The sequence below is a fragment of the Nyctereutes procyonoides genome, unplaced genomic scaffold (assembly GCF_905146905.1).
Source record: "Nyctereutes procyonoides isolate TBG_1078 unplaced genomic scaffold, NYPRO_anot_genome, whole genome shotgun sequence".
In the NCBI taxonomy this organism is placed as follows: Eukaryota; Metazoa; Chordata; class Mammalia; order Carnivora; family Canidae; genus Nyctereutes; species Nyctereutes procyonoides.
The window spans coordinates 37019410-37026346 of record NW_026575133.1 but is presented as its reverse complement, the minus strand read 5'-3'; positions in this window follow the sequence as shown (position 1 = coordinate 37026346).

Sequence of the window (6937 nt, the reverse complement as noted above, 5' to 3'; positions counted from 1 at the left end):
ATGATATGTCTGAGGCCCGTCTTTGAGTGGGAAGTTGTATTTATCCAACTGTTCCTTGTTATCTCCCTTCCCACCATGACAGGGTGAGGGCGAGTCTGGTCTGTGGGACTCTCAGAGTGGTGGGTGGGACAGCAGTGCGAGGTCAAGGCCCCGTCCCTACCCTGCAAGACCCCTCCCTACAAGCCCGTCTCTCTCCCCCTCTGCCCCTCTCTTCCTCCCTCCTCCAGGAGAGTGTTTTGTGTGCAGCCCCATCCTCCCGTTTCCACCTCAGCCAAGGGACACGTCATGGCCCGACATACACGATCCTGGAAAAAGAGCGTGCGTGTGGGGCCTCCATGGAATCTCCACGTCTCGCTCCGGTTTCCCAACATCCCCATCCAGATCTTGTAGGATGACACTTCTGTCAAAGATTTAAAAACCATTCTCAGGAAACCCGAGAGTTTCCTATTTGACCCATGCCGGGCTAACACATCCCACCAGGGGCAGAGAATGGGGCTCAAGATGCTCATGTGGGGAGAAGGCAGCCCGGAGGGAAAGGCGTCCAGGGCTCCCGGTGTCTGCACAGGGCTGAGCCCAGCACCTCCATCCACGGCCTCTTCCTCCATAAACAACCTGAACGCCAGCCTGGAGCAGTCGTCCTCAGGGGCCTCCAGCCAGGGGCACTGCCCTGCCTCCTTCCTGACGCCATGAAGGCCGTGTCATGTCCCAGGCGTGGTCCCGTGCTCGGCCTGAGCTCGATCACTCGTTCCTCACGCATGTGGAGGACCTTCTCCATGTTGGCTACTCTTCTGCGATGCCCTGGAGACGGACAGGCCAGGACCCTGGGCCTCGGGGGCCTCCCCTGCAGAGGAGGAGCCAGCCCCACGTCGGCACCAATACGTGAACACCTGTGATGTTCACTGGGGTAGTGAAACCAGCCTCTGTGGGGCTTGAGAGGAGTCAGGGACCTGACTGGAGTCATGACCCAGAAAGCTCCAGAAGGTTGGGCCATTACTCCAAGTGCAAGGAGATGACTTGAGGCCCGAGGGCAGAGGAAGCGCAGGGTCCGGCTATGGTGGGAGGGTGGTGGGGGATGGAAACCAGCCAGGGCGAGGACACGGTCAAGGAGGCGAGACGGGCCAGGGCCAGGCCCACGAGGGGTCATACTATGCCCCGTTCTAATGCTGCCAAGGGGCAGTGGCCAACTGGGTCTTGGTCTCCAGTGGACAAAGTCGATCTTTTCAAATCCCAGAGTGAACACGCTCAGGCCACGTTCAGGCCACATGTAGAGTCAATACATTTCTGCCCAAAACATTGCTTCTAGCAGGTGTCATGGAGTTGGGAAAAAGCATACCCGGCCACAGCGCAGGCCCGAGGAGGTTGCAGGGCCCTGCACCATCGAGGCCAGCAGCTGGCCAGGTCCTCGCCCCTGAGGAGGGATGATGACAAGGCTGATGTCAGAGGCACAGTGAGCTGAAATGCAGAGGGACTGGCCACCTCCCCAACGCCCAGTCACGCCGGCCCCCTCCTAGGCCATGGTCCACTTCACCATGCACGGCGAGGGCAGCAGGACAGCACCGGCCCGGAACGTGCACACCAGCCAGGTGACCCCCCCCCCCAAACCAGGTTCACACTGCTCTGGGGGCAGGAGGGACCGACGCCCATCTCTCTCCCTCCCGGGCTCTCTGGGGCACTCTTGGCTGCAGCCGGGATCCCTGGCGTCTGGCCCGCACTGTCCTGGGGTCCCTGAGACATCCCTGGGCATGTGGGGTGAGCACTGGTGCAGGGAGGGGGCTCAGCAATCAGGCCAAGACCCCGGGCCGGCCGGGCGTGCCCCCCTGGTGGCCGGGAGGGAGGCCCATGCGGCTGAGGCTCCCATACCAGGCAGCGCCGCCAGCGACCGCTCCCTTCAATGCAGAAGGTTCTCCGGGCGGGCGCGGTGCCCAGCATGGCTCTCGGGCCGTCACTCTGCGGACACTCTCCCCGAGAGCGCTCGCTGTGTTCCAAGCCAGCCCTCCATCCGGCCCGGCCTTCATGCACCTTGTGCCCCGGTCCGCAGCCTGCCTTCTCATCTTCTTGGCGGATCCTTCTATAGAGCGTAAGTTTTCCTTCCGACGGGGTCTAATTCATCAATTCTTTCCTCCCACAGGGCACACTGTCCAATGCCAAATCTCAGAGCTCTTCCCCTACCCGTCGGTCTCTGTTTTTTTCTACGAGTCTCATGGTTTTCTATTTTACATCTCAGGGTGTGATTCATTTTGAGTTAAATCCCTTATAAGGTATCAGGACCGGTCAGGGTTCACTTTCTGTCCACAGACATCCAATCGCTCCAGTGCCAGTCGAGGGGAAGGCGGCCTTCCTCCGTTGGCTTGCTTCTGCGCCGTCATCAGGAGCCAGGTGGGCACGTTGGGGCTCATATTGGTGATTAGTTCGTGGGGTTGGTGAGTTTTACATGTGGGATATGTGGAATGCTCAGCTGAGTGCGGGCGAACGGGGTGGGCACACCTTAGTTAGCAGGATTACGGAGCAAAGCCCATGGCCCTCCTAGGCCTCGTCTCAGGCTCCGGCAGCCTGAGAGTGATTTCTTTTTCCAGCCGCACCATGTCCCTGCAGGAACACACGCCCCCATAACGCCACCGGGGCTCCCCCAACTCTGCCCAGACAGCCAGCCTCACTCCTTCACCACACAGGACCCGCTGCTAGTCTGATGACGGAGGCACGTGGGGAGGAGGAGGAGGGATGTCCCTGACTTCCTTGTCCTGGGGATCAGGCTCGGGCACCCCCACCATGAGCTCTGCTGTCAAGCTGGAGGGATCCTGACCCCTCTCTTCAGAGGCCACATTGCTGGGTCCCCAAAGAGTCCCTCCTAGCATCTGTTCCTGGAGCGGCCGCATCTCCTTCATTTTTAACTCAAGACCCCCCTCCTGCAGCTGAGACCCATTTCCTGCTCAGGGGGCCCCCCACGCAAATGAACAACAGCTGGGAAACATCTCTGCCGGGGCTTCGAGCGCTGCGCCACCCCCACCCCTTCCTGGCTCATTAACTGCTGCATGGGGGCATGTTCCATCCTCCCCCTGCAGCCTAGGCCCCTTGGCTGCTCTGCTGAGCCCTTTCAAACTGCCTCCTCTTGTGGCCACAAAGGAAAACCAACCTTGGGCAGAAAGAGGGAGGCGGCCCTGCAGAGGAGTCACCTCGATCCCTGCTCGGTGAGTGCCCACTGCGTGCCAGGCAGGTTCTCTGTGCCCCACGACCTCGGAGATGTCCACAAAGTCATGCATCCTTCCTCCCCAGCAAGGAAATTTGGCCCCAAAGGCAGCCAGGCCAGGGGGGCGGGGAGAGGAGGGACAGTCACGCTGGCTGGAGGGCAAGGGACATCCTGGAGCCTGAAGCTGCCTAGGGGAGCGTGTTCCCTGAGAGAAGGAAGGAGGCACCTGGACCAGGAGAGAAAGGGGCGGGACAGGGGCTGGGGAGCGGGGAAGGCGGGCACATTGGCCAGGGAAGGACTCATCCATGGGTTTGGAGGAGCCAGCCCCCACCCCAACTTTACAACCTTCTGATGTGAGCCCTGCTTGTGTGTGGCGCTAGAGTCCTCACTCCGACGGGACAGGCCCTGTGAGACCTCGAGGGCTCAATCCCTCCCACTGCGCTAGAGCGCGGCTGCCCTCAAACACTGAAAACATTTCGTCATTAGTGAAATGGCAACAGATTGCATAACAGACAGACATCACGTGCACCCCAAGGCTGGATGACCAGGCATCAGGGGGCTTTCCTCTAGCCCCTGAGCCCAGACCTCTGACACCCCGACTGCTCATTCACTGCCTTCCCCAAAGCAGGTATTTGGAGGCAACGCATGAGAATTCCAGATTTTACTAAGAAGCTGTAAAAGCGCCCCCGAGAGAAGCCACCCATGAGGTCACCAGCGGGAGTCAGTTCCTCGAGGGCTGAGGATGGAGCACAGAGTCCGGCAAACCTGATCACTCTGAGGTGCCGGAGGGGAGGGGCAGGGAGGGCACCTCGAGGTGGGGAGAGGGCTCTCTCTGGACACAAGAGCGTGCACAGCCCCCAGCGTGCAGGACAAGAGTGCCGGCGCCAGCGGTCTGCCAGCAGCCCTCAATCAATGACCCGCTTGCTGAAGAAGCAGAAGAAAGTCCTCACCTCCTCGCCTCTAGAGAGGGACAATTCTGGGGACATCCAGCATGGTCCCACGGGGATAACCAGGGTGACCGCACACCCTGTCTCCCTGCCTCCTGGACCACCTCCCAGAAACATGACTTGCAGCCACATTCCCATCTCGGGGTCCGCTTCTGTGCAACCTCCAAAATGATGCTCTGTACGTACTGACAAGCTGTTGTCCATAAAGCAAATATAAGTAAATTCTAGAAAATAACTAAATTATACACCAACACCCTCCAATTCAGATGGCAAAGAGTAGTGCGCTGCTTCCCACCCTGCGCCCTGGGAGACAGACATTGCTAATTGATTGAGGTCCCTTTTGGAGGCTGTACAAGCCCAGCAAGACAGCATCATGATCACTTAGTCATGTCTGCCACTGGTAGGATCAGTGGAGAACGCAGCAAGGGCCTTGCTACTCGCCATCCCTGCTCCAGCCCATTGGTTTCAGAGCCCATAAAGCTACTCAACAAATGTCACTGTCATAATGTCACCAGTTCCCAAAATGGCTAATTTTCCTTCCGCCGCCCATTGCCAGCCCTGCTAAGAGTCACATGTGCACAAGTATCTGCTGGAAAATGCCAAGTGCTCAGCTCGCCTCGCCATCGACAAAGGAAACAGAGATGCCGAATGCAGAAAGCAGTTAGCACCCACCTGGGTGAGTGAGGCAGCTGAAAATAGGCGTGACTCACACTTGGCAGGGAGGGCCAAACCGCAGTTCCAGCAAGCCCTCCCCCGCCCTAAATGCCACCAAAGGTGCCCAGGGAGCAGAACTGGGCGTACTGTAGGTAGAGCTCAGTGTGTGCAGGCCATGCAGACACACAGCCTCCCAGACCCCACTCCCCCGAGAGTCACGCGGCTCAAGGAAGGCCTTAGGGCTCCAGTGCTCATGTTACACAGAGTACAGCCAGAACCATCTGGCCAGGCCCGGAGCCCACTCGGAGTCCCTGCATAAACACATCCCGTCACTTAGGAAAACAGAATTACATTTTCCATAGTGAAGAAATAAATCTCTAGGGGGTATTTACGAAAATGTATACTCTGCTAAGGGACAGTGTGTCTTTTGCCAATTAACTAGAACAGGGTCTTTGCACAACATAACAAAACACAAGAGACTGAGGAAAGGAACGTCCAGTTAGGTACCCGTTCAAAATAAACAATCTTTACAGTTACAGATGGCCCCTGGTGTGTACACAGGTCAAGTCCCTGTGTTACCAAGTCACTTGTTTGGAGCTTGACATGTACTTTCCCATAGAAACTATGTCCCTTGGTCATAAAGCCAACCCACGGCCGTCTCTTCCTCTGATAGTGATGGAAGTACGTTACCGCCTTCACGTCTCCACTTTCCTGCAGCATCGCCTCTGCGTTGCCTCTGTGAGAAGATAAATCCTGTGTCCAGAGCGGAACTGGGGAAGGCCCGGTGGAGTGTGGGCAGAGGCACTAAAATTTGGTGGCCATTGGCTTCTGGTGTGAATGCCAGCACCCCTCATGCTCTGGAAAGATTTGTAACCTCTCTCAGCCCTGATCACCTCACCTCTGAACAGTTCCCACCTTCCATTGTTGCTATTGGGACAGGGAAGTGGCAGAGAGGATGCAGAGTACAAGTTACGGAGCGTGGCCCCAAACAAGAGCTTGAGGGAGAAGCTGCGCTGTTACCGTCATGTGCAAAAGAGAACCTGATTATGAAATCTGAGCATTTCAGGGTTTGAGGGAATTCACTGAGTGCTCCCAACAAAGGGCAAGACCATATCTGTTTTACCCTAAAATGACCCCCAGCCCAGGCGTGGCCCATGGCAAGCTCTAACAAGGATTGGATGGATGGATGGATGGATGGATGGATGGATGGATGAACAGATGCATGAATGGATGGATGGATGGACGGACAGACAGACGGATGGATGGATGGATGGATGGATTGATGGGAAAAGGTAGATGGATGGATGGATGGATGGATGGATGGATAAATAGGTAGGTGGACAAGTGGATGGGTGGGATTGATGAGTAGACTGGTGGATGGGTGGATGGACGACAAAGAGATGGACCAATAAGTAAATGTATAAAGATCAAAACCATTCTTTCTTTCCCCTTACCATTGCCACTGGCTTGAGTCCAAGGCCTTCCTCTCAGGGCCCCAGAGAGCTTTGTCACCATTCTACCACGGGGAGACACATGTCACATACAAGATAGCTGTCTATGAAGCAGGAAGCTCTCATCAAACACTGAATCTGTCAGCACATTGGTATTTGACTTTCCAGCCTTCAGAACTGTGAGAAATATACTGTCTGTCATTTATAAGCCACCCAGACTTGGGTATTTGGTTATAGCAACTCAGACTAAAACAGGTGTGGACACTAGGCGGAGTGGCTCACTGGGGCCACCTTCAAAGATTAGCAACCACATCCATTCAGGCCACAGTCCTCAGCATGTCTAGCTAGCATCATTTGCCATTTGTGGTCTCCAAGGTCAGCATGGCAGAGGATAAGAGGAAGAGAGAGAGCTAGAGAAAGTACAGTGATTTTTAAATGTCTCTGCTCATCGGCCAGAACTAGTCCTATGACCCCAACATAGGTCCTGACTGCAAGGAAAGCTCGCGAATAGAGAGGACTGGGTGAGTATTTGGTCAGCCCCAGTGGCCCCTGCCCCATCATCTGTTTCCTCTAAGGATGGTCCTTATGCTGGTGAGCATAAGCAAGACTCCCATTCACTGTGGGTGGGTGTGTAAACCGGGACAGCCTCTGCTTGAGGGCAGTGTGACCTGCCCAGCTTCCTGCTTGCTCCTGGCTGGGTG